This window comes from Phyllostomus hastatus, unplaced genomic scaffold (assembly GCF_019186645.2).
Source record: "Phyllostomus hastatus isolate PE091 unplaced genomic scaffold, TTU_PhHast_1.1 phas_contig_210, whole genome shotgun sequence".
NCBI lineage: Eukaryota > Metazoa > Chordata > Mammalia > Chiroptera > Phyllostomidae > Phyllostomus > Phyllostomus hastatus.
The window spans coordinates 29,345,693-29,361,032 of record NW_025333737.1 but is presented as its reverse complement, the minus strand read 5'-3'; the positions used below and the strand labels follow the sequence as shown (position 1 = coordinate 29,361,032).

Below are 15,340 nucleotides of genomic sequence, written 5' to 3'. Positions count from 1 at the left end.
CTCTCCTTTTTTAGCTACATATTCAATTCTTTAATATCCTATTAAACCTCTTCTTAATATAAAGAAACAGAGAAATAGGTAAACAGACATTTCAAGATCTTCGGACCAGTGGCTCTCCGACTGTCTCTAGCTATCCTAAAGAGAAGACAGTTGTGTCTTAAGAAGATTCCAGACATTCTCCCCACTGGAATTCTTCTGATCCCATAGTTCAAATCAAAAGAAATCTAACAGTATCAGAGATGGAACATACATGTTTGACAGAAAATCAGCTGCTCTAGGATAGCAAGTAAAAAGCCAGCGAGATGGGAATGGGCTCGATGTGTACAGAACTGGTAAGGAAGCCAGGGTAGCTGGAACACAGTGAGGAGAGTGGTAGCAAATGAAATCCAAGGCCTTGCAGATCCTCCTCCAAATCCAAACGCAGTATCCTACTCCATTCATTATGCCTGTAATACCAAAGAAGTCTAAACAAATCAACAGCTTCACACCTAAAGGAAACCATAAATTCAATCGGTTATTTCATTAATCTCAGCCTGCACTTGATCTCCTAGCGTAAGCACAACTAAAAGGACCTATGTACTAACTGGAAGCCTTCCAGGGTTAAAAGTTACCTGATGGTAATCTGCCAGCATGTCCACCTGCCCTTCAACTTTGCTCCTGAAAAGCAGTACAGTGTGGGGAGGTAGGAACTCATTACCATAGTGGCACAAGGGCATCCAGCTCCTAAGCCAAAGAACCAACACGGGAGGCGAGCCAGAAGCCACCGAAGAGTATTCACAAGCCACTCCAGCAGACAACGAACAGAAGGAGTCAAAGAGGTTCCCATAATTACAGGGGAACTCGTGTCAACACAGAATTATGAACACACCTCCATGTGCTCTAGGGCAGAATACAGTAGAGGGTCTCCACTAAGTCACTTTTGGTTTAAAATACAAGAAAACAGACTAGAGTAACTTCCATATTGCACAAAGGCCTCCTCACCCCAAAAGGCTTTGTATAGTTTGGAAATAATCCACAGCACTCTTCTCTCAGTGGAGAAGGCACTATTGCCCCCTTGAAATTCAATTCAGTCAAACCTCTGATGAAACAGATTTCTATCATGATGGAATTAATTAAAATTCTAAGGTTAGCTCCATGAGGGAAAAAATCATCTTTCCAACTGCAGGCATTTTTCAATCATGGACAACTCAACTATGTAGCAAATCTGACTGACCCAACAAATAGTAAAATATCACATACCCACTGTGAATATTTAAACCGAAAATCCTGTGACTTCTACAACTAAACCTGATTGTTCTGTTTTTTAAAAAAGACTTTTATTTATTTTTAGGGAGAAAGGAAGAGAGAGAGAAAGAATGGGAGAGAAACACCAATGTGTGGTTGCCTCTCACACATCCCAAACTGGGGACCTGGCCCACAACCCAGGTGTGTGCCCTGACTGGGAATTGAACCACAGGCTAGCGCTCAATCCACTGAGCTACACCAGCCAGGGCAAGCACTTTAGATAAATGATTTTTCACAGTTACGAACAGCACATAACCCAGGAAGAGAAAAGGAAGACGGCAGAAGAAAGATAACTACATAATGAAATCCTTTCAAATATAATTTCTGTAATAAAAATGTTAAGTGTACATCCCAACAAAGAGGCTTCCCCCCCCAAATATGACTCTTTTCTCTTGTCCCACATTTTTAAAAAGTCCTAAAGACATAAACTTGGGAGGCTACTTATTCACATACGACTTGATGTGGTAAATAGCAGGTACCACAGGTTATTCCCAGGTACAGGGCAACCCAGGAGCCAAGTCCTCTCATCTGAAATGATGGCAGACAATGAGCGAGAAATCTACTCTTGTGTTCAATTAACACTACTGCTGCAAAAGGTAGCTTCATTAAAAAATAACTAATGCAAAAGCAACTGTAAACTAAATGTCTGAAAATCATCCTAAACAGATAACAGGTAACAACCTCACCAAACATCCCCACCCCCTATGACACCCCAGAGCAAAGAGAAAACCCGTTAACCTGAAAGCACTCAAGTATTGGGAAGGTGGGGGAACATGTACAGAAGAATAGTCAACTGCTAATAGTCGATAGCTAATAACCACAAGACCTCCAAGAACTGAGAACTAGGGTACTACACTTGGCTTCTACAACATCACTGAGACAGGCACCATTTGGCCCCTGACCTCCAGGCAAATCACAGAAACCTAGGCACAGCTGCAAACATCTCACTTACTGATGCTTCAGAATGGCAGTAAAAGCTTCCTTTTAGGCCTAGGGATCTATAAATACACAAAAGAGAATATGCCCTTTCATACTGTCAAAGTTAAATATAAACTTCCAATCACAGTGCTTGAACATCTCCAAAAACGATGCTGCATACATCCAAGGCAGATCATTAGTACATCTGTTTTCAAAGCCTGAGTTAATTTCCTATTTTACAAAAAATAAAAATAAAAAATTAAGATTCCTGAATTTGGACAGCAAAATGATGCAGAAAGTAGCTCAATCTCTGTAACTAATATTTTCTCCCCACCCACACATCCCAGGAACCAGTGGCTTTAGAAATGTTGGCTAAAAAAATGGAGTCAAGCCCTGGCTGGTGTAGCTCAGTGGAGTGAGCACAGGTCTGCCAACCAAAGGGTCACTGGTTTGATTCCCAGTGCGGGTACATGCCTGGGTTTCTGCCCAGGCCCCCAGTAGGGTGTACAAGAGGCAATAACCAAATATTGATGTTTCTCTCCCATTCTGCTTCCCTTCCCTTCTCTAAAAATAAATAAATATAATCTGAAGAAAAAAAAGGAGTCAAATGAGGCCAAAGTCATTACCATCAGCCAACATATGACTAAAGAGAGGAATTAATCAGATTAAGAACACAAATTCTAATTTAGAAATCCAGACCAAAGCCAGACAGACTAAAACACAGTCTGAATACAAAAGCAAAATTAAGGGAAGCCTCAGGAATTTGCTTTGATGATTTAAGATAGCAATAAATGGTTTAGAAGACCGTTCTAAAACAGAGTCTCCAAACTTGCCTGATGACAAGATACAACCCAGGGCATTTGTTACAAACAAACAAACACAAAAAGATTCCTGAGTCCTAATCCCTGACCTTCTAAAATCATAAATTTTCCAGAAGAGAGATCTGAGAATCTGTATATGCAACAATTCCTGGTGTTAGGAAAGTCTGAAAAAACAGTAAAGGAGTATTAGTAATCAACTACACCGACGCTATCTGAATAGGTATCAGCAAGAAGAAGCTGATGACTATGTTGGTTAAACATGAATATGCTGCATGCATTTTATCATAAAACATCATTAAAATTATGCAAAGGAATCTTTTTCTTAAAAGCTTAAAGATAAAAAACAAAACAAAGAAAATAGAAAAAGGAGACAACAGCAGAAAGAGAGATGCCAACAAAATTTTGGAAGCCGGAAAGCAGATGCACTGGTGATGAATAACTTTAAACGCCTGCAGTGGCAAGCAGCAGATTCCCACCCCAGAATCTCAGAAAAGGCTCAGAAACTGGAGGAACCCAGTACCTCCTCTGGAGGAAGGAGAATATGAGGGGCTGAAACAGGGGAACTGGTGGAAAATCCGAATAAGAAACAGAGTATTCCATCCTCTTTCCCTTCCCCATTCTGCAGAGCGGAAGATTGGAGGAGTTGAAATCAGAGGGCCTCTGAACCAGGGACCGGTCACAGCTAAGGGCAGGAGTGCCGAGCTGAAGACAGGGGATCAAATAAAAGTCTAACTTACTCTGCTTTTCCCATCTCTCTTCTCCGACGTGGCTCCAGAAACACGAGATGCTGGGCTCATACTCTCCAGGCAAGAGACTGGAGGATCCACTCTGAGGGAACTAACAAGCTCCCAATTTACCCCGAAGTGATGCCCGCCACTTAATAAGCCAGGGCTTCATACTCAGAGCATATCAGTGCCTCATTGCTTTTACCTTTTTAATAAAAAAAATGTGTCCCTGGCTGGCGTAGCTCAGTGGATTGAGCACGGGCTGGGAACCAAAGTGTCCCAGGTTCGATTCCCAGCCAGGGTACATGCCTGGGTTGCAGGCCATAACCCCCAGCAACCGCACATTGATGTTTCTCTCTCTCTCTATCTCCCCCCTTCCCTCTCTAAAAAATAAATAAAAAATCTAAGTGTCCCTGGCTGGTGTAGCTCAGTGGATTGAGCGTGGGCTGGGAACCAAAGTGTCCCAGGTTCAATTCCCAGCCAGGGTACATTCCTAGGTTGCAGGCCATAACCCCCAGCAACCGCACATTGATGTTTCTCTCTCTCTCTCCTCTCTCTCTATCTCCCTCCCTTCCCTCCCTAAAAATAAATAAAACCTTTAAAAAAAAATGTTTATTGATTTTAGAGAGGGAGGAAGGGGGAAGGGGGAGGGAGAGACAGACAGACAGACAGACACATGGATGTGAGAGAGAAACATTAACTGGCTGACTTCCATGCACGCTCTGACCAGGAAGCAAACCAGCAACCTAGGCACGTGCCCTAACCAGGAATCGAGTTCCCGACCTTTTGGTGTACAGGATGACGCTCCAACCAGCTGAGCCATGCTGGCCAGGGCTAGTACCTTATTCTTAAAAATGAACAGATAGCAAAGAATTATCAGACATTTGAAGAAAACCTCTGAAAGTAGGAATCAAAGTAAAGAAATAAAACAGAATTCCTGACAACATGAAAAAATATCTAAGAAATTAATACTAGTAGTACAACAGAAAAAAATGGAAAAGCTAAGGAAATCTAAAAATTGAGTAAGTAAATAAAATAATAATAATAATTTGAAAGGAGAAAATAGAGGACCAGTCTAGGAGTTTCACCATCTGGATAACAGGGGTTTCCAGAGAGAGAGAGGAAATAAATAATTATGGAAGAGGGAATACATTATCAAAGATATAATAAAAGAAAACTTCACAGAACAGAAATAAGTTTTAGACTGAAAAGGCCTACTACATGAAAATGCCAAACATGGTGAATTTTTAAATATCCACACCAAGGCACAACATCACTGTATTTCAGAACACTACAGGTAAAGACAAGACCCTCAAACCTTTCAGAGAAAAACAGACCCTACACAAAGAGCCCAGAGTCAGAAGAGCATCAAGCCTCACAACACCATTACTGAAAGTTACTGAGACCACAAAGCAAGGCTTAAAATTTCCGAGATATGAGCTCCAACATGACATTATAGTTAATCAAATATCAACTAGCATGAAGGTAGAAAAGAGAAGATTTAGACATGAAAGGCTGCAAGGCCTCAAAAAAGGCACCCCTCACCCCCTCAATGGCCCCTTTTTCATAAAGCCTCTGGAAGAGGCTCTACTAATGTGTCTGAAAGTACTGAAGAGAGATTTATACTTCTGCCTGAGTTTAGGGATGAATCAGTGATTAACAGTCAGTAAATCAAGCAAAAGAAAAAAGAAAGAAGGGAGGAAGGGGGAAGGGGAAAGAGAGGGGAAAAGAAAAAAAGGAATGGCAATTATTACATTTAGGGAAAAATGTATAAAGGTACTATAATCACAGTACACATAGTCATTTTATTACATGCTGATTTTTTCCTTTTTAAACATTGTTTAAAAATATTTAATTTATTCATTTTTAGAGAGAGGGCAAGGGAGGGAGAAAGAGGGAGAGAAACATCAATGTATGAGAGAAACATCGATGGGCTGCTTCTCGCACACCCCCAACTGGGGACCTGGCCCGCAACCCAGGCTGTGCCCTGACCGGGAATTGAACCAGTGATCCCTTGGTTCACGGGCAGGCACCCAATCCACTGAGCTACACCAGCCAGGGCCTAGTTTTTTTCTTTTGGTAACATTTACCACTACTGTCTTCTGGACTCATGGGGTGGCAGGTGGGAGGAGGCTGTAGGCCTGGAAACTACATTCCCAGAATCCCATCAAAGGGGTTGTGATTTAAATTCCAAGAATACAAGTCATTCACCCTGGCTGGTGTAGCTCAGTGGACTGAGCGCGGGCCTGAGAACCAAGAGGTTGTTGGTTTGATTCTCAGTCAGGGCACATGCCCAGGTTGTGGGTCAGATCCCCAGGAGGGGATGTGTGAGACACAGCCACACACTGATGTTTCTCTCCCTCTCTCCTTCCCTTCCCCTCTCTATAAAACTAAAAATAAATAAAGTTAAAAAAAAAAGATCTGGAAGATAGGAAAAATGTAGATGCCACTACTGCTCTTCTGGTAGCTGTAAAGAGGTGTGTGGCTTTGGACAGATAAAACACCTGGTTTGCTGCAGTTGCCAATATTCTGCAAATTGCCTGGTTTGGATTTTAAAGCAGCCAAGATTATTAATGGTAGCACTTTCTTACAAATCCCTGGAACACGGTTTTCCCTCACCTATGTTCCCATGGCCTTCCAATGATTTTATAAGCATCTAATATCCTCTTTGAAATATCAAGAATGGTTTGTTTTTCTGATTGAATTCTGATATATACTATAAAAACACAAAACACTGATTTAATCAAGATTGTGATGGTCTGTATTAGGAAGCTAGTGGAAAAGTTTGAGGTAGGTAGAAGTATAAAAATGCAAAATCATATTCCATAGTAAAAATTCAATAGGTAATATCTATGAATGAAAAAAATCAAGAAATAGTAGTATAACTCTGTAGAAGTATGAAGATAATACACATCAGGAGCCCTGGCTGGTATGGCTCAGTGAATTGAGTGCCAGCCTGAAAACCAAAGGGTCGCTGGTTCAATTCCCAGTCAAGAGAATATGCCTGGGTTGCAGGCCAGATCCCCAGTGGGAGAGTGTGCAAGAGGCAACCACGCATTGATGTTTCTCTACCTCTCTTTCTCCCTTTCTTTCCCTCCCTAAAAATAAATAAATAAAAACTTAAAAAAAATACACATCAGGGGAAAAAAACACTAAAAATATTAAAAGTAACTGAGGATGAACAAGTAGAAATGGAAAGCAATATTTTAAATTATAAGACTTGTGGTGCCCTGGCTGGTGTGGCTCAGTGGATTAGTGCCAGCCTGCAAACCAAAAGGTCCCTGGTTCTATTCCCAGTCAGGGCATATGCCTGGGTTGCGGGTTAGGTCCCCAGTGGGGGGCACATGAGAGGCAACCACACACTGCTGTTTCTCTCCCTCTCTATCTCCCTTCATCTCTCTAAAAATAAATAAATAAAATATTTTTAAAAAGACTTGTGGTACTATTTGACTCTTCAAACTATGTAGTCTTACTATTTTGATTTAAAAAATTTTTTAATTTAATTACTAAAACCCCCAAAATTCTAACACTGTATAAGAAAAACCATGCTTCAGATTTACCAACATTTAAAAAAATAAGATCTATTTATACTACATCTGTCCCAAGACGCCAAGTTTGCAGGTTCAATCCCCAGTCAGGGCACATTAAAGAAGGAACCAAAGAATGCATAAGTAAGCAGAACAACAACAAATCAGTATTTCTCTCTCTTCCTCTCTCTCTAAAATCAATAAAATTAAAATAAATAAATACTGGATCTGTTATTGATATAGTTAAGGACAGCAGAAAATCCTCCCCAAAACAAAATAACTGAAAGGCTATTATGCTTGCTTCTAGAATCCGTGCCTTGAATTCGGCACTAATGGAAGCAGGCTGCCTAATGTGACCTGAATCTCTGCCCTAGCCTGGGTGTCACCCGTGCTCACCACCCCAGGGCTCACTCCACATCACAGGTCAACTATGTGAGGAACTCCCAGGTCACTATCAGAAATCGTGACCAAGATTAATTGTAAAGGTAAATACAAAAATAGAGGGATAAATCTAAAAATCGGTTACCTTAGATCCTTTTTAGGACTTGTTTTTAATTAAATGCACTAACTGAAAAATAAAAAAATTAAAAACCACCAACATATGCTTACAACTTCTTTAGAAGTTGTAAGAGACTATTAATTAGATTAAAAAGGTGATGACAAGTAGAGTTGAAACCTAGTCATTGATGACAACGAAATGACTCTTCTCACACGGGGCTAGCCATACCTCATAACACCAACCCTCCACTTCCATGAGCCATCCCTCATTAGCACACCCAAATATAAAAGTGGAGAAGCATATACAGAGGACAGTCAGAAATAAGGAAAATCCAGTGAAGACAGTCTCCATATGAAAAGGCCTGAAAGAAAACTTAAACAGATGCTCCATGAGATGCTGACCCAGACTTCACGTGGACAGAAGTGTGGCCTCATCTCAAAGATAATACCTTAAGTTCCGACTTGCCACAGATAGTCTAATACCAAAGCTGTGACTTCCACTGTTGACTTGATGAGTCTCTGCTCTCTCACTCTCACACCCTTAAGCCATCAGACACACAGAGGTTTCTTGCTGAAATGCTAGGAACATTTTCAGATTTTCATTCCGTGATCACTAGTGATGGGCAGCTAAACTGAGAATCTACTTGAAGTTAGGGAAACAGGGCAAGCTGATCAAATCACACAAGGTACTGAATTAAACAGGCCCATCTGGGCTTGGAGGAAGAGTACCATGATTTCTGAACAAAAGTCGACATACCTACAGATAAAAATGCTTCCATGCTTTTTTATAATGGCGCTTCGGCTACTAATTCATTTGTATGCCCAACAGGAGTCATGCGTCATGTTAAGATGTATGGCCTAGATGAAGGGCGTGATAAGAACATGTGTGCGCTCTCTCTCTAGCCCCATAAGGCTTACTAAAAATAGTAACATTCCCTAGAAGTAGGTTTTCTGTTTCCTAAATAGCAGGTCTGGCAAAACTAACACTCTGTCATCCCCATAATCTAAGAATTGCTCCCCAGTAATCACTCATCTCACCAATTTCTAAGATCCTAAAATTTTAAGACCTAATCAAGCCACACAAGTTTAAGTTGCAGGACCTAAAAGAAATCAAGACTAAAATAGACTTTATCCAGGGAAATTCTTATAGAAAACAGGTTCCACCGTAGAGCATCAGATTTTTTTATGATATTAACGGTTTTAGCATTAACACCAGTAAACCAGTATCTGTGGAAAGAACTGACGGAAAAAAAAATCTCTACTATAAAGGTTGAGCTCAAAATTCACTATGCTCTTTATTCATTTTTGGAGAGCTCATACTCTCTGCATCCTTGCCTCCGACCACTCTGCTTCTCACTCCCTGAGATCCAGATGCTGGAACTTCCTCCAACTCTTCCTCCAACTCAGAACAGCCACGTTCTTGTCCTCCTCAGGATCTTTACCTGTGCCATCTCCTCTGCCCAGAACAGTCTTTGGTCCTCCCCTCACCTTTTAGGTTTCGCCTTAAAAGTCACTCCCTCACAGACCTTCCCTGACCGTCCTCCTTCCCTGTCAACCTGGGTTAGGCTTGCAATTAGCTGTCTCCATAGCACTTACAGCAAAAGTAATTATTTGTTTAATGGGTCTTCCCCTCTAGACCGTAACTGAGTGAATGCGGGGACTGAGTCAGTTTCGTTCACTGCTCTATCTCCAGCACCTAGCACAGTGCTTGGCACACAGCAGAGGCTCAAAAACTCTCCTCTAGTAAGTGAATAACACGGCCCCCCAAAAAATCAGCTTCAGCAACTCTACTTATAAGGGGTGGGCTAAGTAGGTTTATAATTGTGAGTACACAAAACACAGACTTTATTCTTATATTATTATTTATTAAAGAGAAAAAAGTATAGTGTATTAATAGTGTGCTATACTTGTTTTTAAAAAAGTAAGAAATACACTTATTTGCTTCATAGGTACATGGTATCTCTAGAAAGGATCTTAAAAAACTGGTAATGTTAGTTGCCTCTGGGAAGATGAACTGGATTATGAGCAGACTAGAGGTAAAAGGTAAGCTATTCACTGTACAACTTTATCTTTCAAAATTTGAACCACGTTAATGTATTGTCTATTTAAAAAGTAAAATTTGCTAAAGACAGTCCTGCCCTTATTCCTAAGACAGTGATGGAAAGAGTTTAAATGTTCTACACCTAGATACTTGATGACAAATGTCTAGCCTACCAGCTAAGCACTCGCAAGGCAGAAGTGGAAAAAAGGAAAACTCAGCCATAAATCTCAGACAGCTTTCCCCACACTAGATTACATCGCTTCAGAAGAAAAATTTAATTTTGGGGGGAACCAAATGTCCCAATCTGGACACACAGAGAATGTTTTCAATCAGAAGGGATTATTGGGAGAAAGATTGGATTCAGCATTTCTATAAGCATAAAAAGTAAGTTGATGAATCTGTACTGAAGAAATATAAACACTGACTAAAAATAAATTATTTTCACTGAAGGGCCTTAAAATCTAAATGGAGCTTAATTTGAATCCACAAAGTTTAAGAAACTAAATTTTTTTGGAAATCAATTTTAAGAATGGAGAGGAAAGCTACACACATTTCTTAAAATACAGATTTGCCAAACTTTAAGATTCTCTTTAGGAAAGAAAGGCCTGAAACTTGTTTAAATACAACTCCAATAATCACATTTGTTATCATAATCAAAGCCCTGAACCAGTCCTAGCCACATAGCTCAGTTGGCTAGAGCATCTTCCTGATACACCAAGATTGAGGGTTCAATCCCCAGTCAGGGCACATACGAGAATCAACCAATGAATGCATAAATAAGTGGAACAACAAATTGATGTTTCTACCCCTCTCTTGAATCTATTCTACATAAATAAATAAATAGCAGCAGCCTGGGACCAGAGTTAAAACCCTTGGTTCTGAACGCGTGGAATTTCCCAAACCTGCATATCAGGAACAGATACGCTGGACTAATGATGGCAGGAGAAAGCCGAATCCAGGGCCACCAACGAGAAGATCTGTCTTGGGGTCTCCAATGTTATAAGAACCAATGTCATAGAGTGCAAGAAATGATCTTCATAATCCATCCCAAGACCTATCGGAGACACTGTTATCTTCAACTAATTATCCCCTGAAAAACAAAAGGGTATTTACTAAGTAGAACATACTGAAAGGGCATTTACTAAGCAGAACAAAGTATTTAGTATAGCCATTCTAAATTGTTATGACTTTGCCAAGCCTAAATGGCAAGCTGGAAGCCAATTCCTACCTCCCCTCTTTGATCACTTATTGGCCTCCACAGGCTCTTTCTGCATTAGCGAATGTATCACCTTTTCCCCTACTAACTTTGTTTTTCTCCATAAAGTTCTGAGCAGCATTTTAAATGCCCTTCTATACAGTATGCCAAACAGTGCCCATGAACCTAGCCTGTGGCTCCCCAAGCCCAAAGGCTGAGTGAGAGAGGAGGAATAAAGAAGTTGGAAATACTCTCTCTTCCTCAGTGCCCTGGACTTTCAAAGCTAGACAAAGGCAATGATTCTGCATTTAATCACAAGATGAATAAGAAACAGATTTGAATTCAGAAAAAACAGAGGAGTACAGAAACATTCAGTAAAGAGTACTGCCTCCGTTTCCTTGCTGAGCAGCTCTCAGGAGCTGCCCGTGGACCGCATTCTGACACGGAACACCCCATCCACTCTAATCCGGGGCATATCCCTCAAGAGACAGCCGAGCGGAACCCTGCCAACTGCTGCTCAGGAGTTGTGTGAAGAACAGTAGCAACAAGGGCCTACTTTGAGAAGGAGATCAACAATCACATTCAAGAAGAAAAGAAGTTATTTGGCAAAAAGAAGCATGTTGCCAAAATGTTAGTCACAGCTTCGGGGCCCCGGTTTGTGTTTCTGCGGCCATTCTTCGCTTTGACAGAGCCCATTCTCCGGCCCAGGAAGCCCGGCTCGGCTTCTGTCGCCCACCTCATCTGCAGCAGTCAAGAATCCTTTCAGTCTGGTGGGATCAAACCGTGACACAGACAAGATGTCCACCAGAGACTAAAAGGGAGGAAAAAAAATATGTAATTTGCTGTTTCCACTTAGGACTGGACCAAGCAGAGCGGTGGAAAACACAACAGGACAGGAAAAAATGAAAAATCATCATGTTAAACACGCAGGCTATACCCAACAGCCTTCCCGAAGCTCTGAGAACTGTAACTTATTTCTGAACCTTCTTTAAAACAAACCAAAAGCACACACAGTAGGCTGAAATGACAGCAAAATACGAAGCAAGTTTTTACTCCCAAGTGTACATACTTCACAGCCTACAGCTCGCTCTTCCTAGGTTAGTGTGAAGACTACAGCCTGAACCAGCACACCAGGATTTTCAGAATTACTTCAAGAGCAACAGGAAAACAGACTCAAGTACACCGGGTTATTCTCCCAAAGAGCCCAAGAAGTAAGAAAAAACACCTGACAATTTTCGATAGGAACAGGATCCCTCTCTCCCCTTCTTAAAAGCAAAACCTGAAAACACCGTTCTCAACGCCTTCCCCCTTCCCCGGCATTTCACCTTTGTGCTGACACCGCGTAACTAATCAGTAGCACCCAAGGTAAACACCACCCTGATACGGAGGGTGAGCGAGAACGAGAAACTACCCCCTCTCAAGCAAACCCACGTCAGGCCTCAGAAACGCCAAGACTTTCAGGAACACTGCTAAGCCAAACAAGTTCACCTGCGAGCAGAGTGTTTAGGGTATTATGCCTAAAGGAAAAGCTTAATCAGTCACTATTTCAACGGGTTAACAGAAGGGTTAACAGAAGGGTTAAAACTGTCCACAGACACAGTGGCAACGGGGCCAGAGTGACTGGACCAAAGCGACTGTCTAAGATACTACACTTCCGTGAATTTTCAAAAAGATCCCGAAGAAAGTCAGTGTTTGTCAAGGGTAAAGTGATTGAAAAATGAAACACAGAGTTTGAAAGAGTAAAACATTCTGGTGGTAGACTGCATTCTCCAATGCTCTCCATCAACGGACCTCATCCGCCCCAACTCTGATTTCCCTATCTCGATCTTGATGGCAGCCAATACAATGTTAACACAATAATAGGAATTTTTTGACTACTAAAAGTTGAAGTTAAGAAAAGCTTAAAAAAGAAAATGGACCTGTATTAAATTTCCACTCCCCTAGCCCAGTGGCTCCATACACCAAAAGAGTTTGGGGTTCAATCCCTGGTCTGGGGTGTTTGCAGGAGGCAACCAGTCATCGATGTTTCTCTCACATTGATGTTTCCTTTTTCCCTTTCTCTTTTTTCTCTCTCTCTCTCAAATCAATAATCATATCCTCGGGTGAGGATTAAAAAAATAATAAATCGCCAACTCTTCCCTAGCACAGAAAAGCAGCAAGGCTGAGAGGAAGAAAATGAGAAAGACCTGTCTTCTAAATATCAGTATGCCAATCTTGTTTTTCGAGATTGATTCTTTACAACCGCTTTAAAGATCCCATTTGGTGGACACAATCTTTTAGAGGCAGTGAGGAGACCAAACCTGTACCTCAAAGGGAAAAAATGAGAGTTTAACAACTGGCCTCAAATTGTTAATCTTAGTTAATCCTTAGGTGGGCTAGAACAGTCAGTCATTCCTTGAGGTTCTTCTGCGATGTGTAAAAGGAGAAAACAGTCACCAAAAACATTCAGTAATTCATTCAGAAACAGCGACTCTAAGGCAAAAATACCATCACGAAAAAGGAGGTGGATTTTGGGGAGTCCAAAGCAGTAACAGGTTATTCTAATCCCTTTAAAACTACCAATTCCAGTGTGTACACCAGCTCTTCCAGTTTGTCACCCCAGTGTTAGTTACCTTTTGAGAATTTTCCTTCCTGATTAGTAACTCAACAACACGCACAGCCCATGCTGAACACTTGAAGATTTCCACCTTCCCTCACTGCACACCACCCCAAACTGAAGCCTCAACTCGGCTACGGCCAGGTGCACCTCAACATTTCTCAGTCCAACCTTTCCTCCATCGTGATTCCTACTAAACTAACGCTCTCAAGATTCCCTCCAAGTGTAAGCAGTTTCCCGAACCAACCTCCCAACCATTGGTTCTCACTCAACTCAATCCCCAAAATGTCACAGTGGCCCCCTCACCCGCAGCATCCTGTTAATTACCTGTTCCCAACAGGTCCTCCCTCCCCATCTCCCTCTTTGCGCACGGTTACCTCGTTCCGCGCTCTGAATCGCTGTCTTACTCACCTTACCCAACCCTCAGGATCCTTTATTTCCTGCCTCTTAATAATTTTCCTCCACATTTTCACAGGCATCGTTCTCCCCACACTAATTCCCAACCACTCCCCCCACTTAGATTTCCCACGCCCTCTCTTCCCCCGGTTCTTCCGACCCAGCCCCCCGGTCTCCCTCCCCTCAGGCCCCGCCCCCAGGACCCCTCACTTCTTCAGGCCCCTCCTCCAACGCCCCTCTCCCCTGAAGCCCCGCCCCAACCCCCCTCTTCCCCGGCTCTCCCTCCCACTCAGGTCCGCAGATCATCTCAGCGACAGACCCAGACTCCCTCACCCCTTTCCGACCTGGCCGCAGCGGCTCCAGGAGCAAATCCTCCGCCACCTCCGCTCCAGCTTTGTCCCGTCCTGCTCGACCCCCGCCCGGCGAGCTCCCTTTCTCGCCGCCGCCGCCCCTTTTGCCAACCCGGAAATGGATCTGCTCCCACCGTCCCCAGCGTCCGCGAACAAAATGGAGGCGGGGGGAAAAGGAGCAGGGAGCCGGGAGCGGAGAGACGCTACACGCATGCGCCTCTGGAAAGCCCGCTTCCTGCCGGAGGCTGTGAAAGCGGAAGCGGTTCGGTAGCCACCATCTTGGGAAGGTCGCAAGAATTTCACCTACCAGCTAAGAGCAAGGTTTGCAACTTTGGTTCCAATTGTAATCACCTGGAAACACTTAAATAGTGATGCCGAGTTGCACTCCCAGAGATTGATTTAATTGGTCTGGGGGACGGCGTCGGCATCGGGCCTTTTGAAACTGCGCAGATGATTCAACTGTTGCCGAGGTGGCTAATCAGCGAGCTAAACAGGGTCTTGAATATACCTCTTTTTCTTTATCCCACGGCGCGCGTATACACACACACACACACCTCACAAATGTCCTTCCCTAATTTCTAGTTAACGAAAACCTCTAGGCCTCAGTCAACCTTGCAAGAGCCCAGGAGTCAAGCTTCGGTTGTCATAGCAACTGAGAGGCAGGCCTCCTGCCAAGAAGTCATCGTTAACGTCAACTTAACCACCTGACTAGAACACTGGTGAACACCGGTCTCCTCTCTCCAGGGTCTGAGATTCCCCAGATTCCAGGGGTGGAGGATGGCGCCGCAGTCTATTACAACTGCTTGGGGTCTGGGAGAAGACTACTGTGCCCCTCCCTGTTGGGGCTGCTAACCTTCCCTGCTCACAGGATCCCTCCCTAGTCCACCCACAAAAGTACCTTTCTACTTCACCCAAGTCCATTGTCTTCAAAATGCTCTCCATCGTCCTTCCCCTCCTCCAAATCTGAAGTAAGGGGACAGGATTGGGAT

General features: G+C 42.8%; 1 protein-coding gene across 5 annotated transcripts in view; it reads right to left on the bottom strand.

The window, feature by feature from the left end:
- The window catches only part of WIPF2 (WAS/WASL interacting protein family member 2), a 45,986-nt gene extending 31,473 nt beyond the window's left edge, over window positions 1-14,513 (bottom strand). For 2 of the 5 annotated variants that reach the window (XM_045836450.1, XM_045836447.1), the window contains exons 1-2: window positions 14,346-14,513; window positions 10,717-10,904 (exon numbers count right to left, since the gene is read on the bottom strand). The gene's annotated coding sequence lies outside the window, so the exon portion shown is untranslated. Of the gene's footprint in view, window positions 1-10,716; window positions 10,905-14,016; window positions 14,133-14,334 lie in introns of those variants that run through there. The other 3 variants (XM_045836449.1, XM_045836451.1, XM_045836448.1) reach the window with 3 other exon arrangements.
- Window positions 14,514-15,340: the final 827 nt, after the last annotated feature.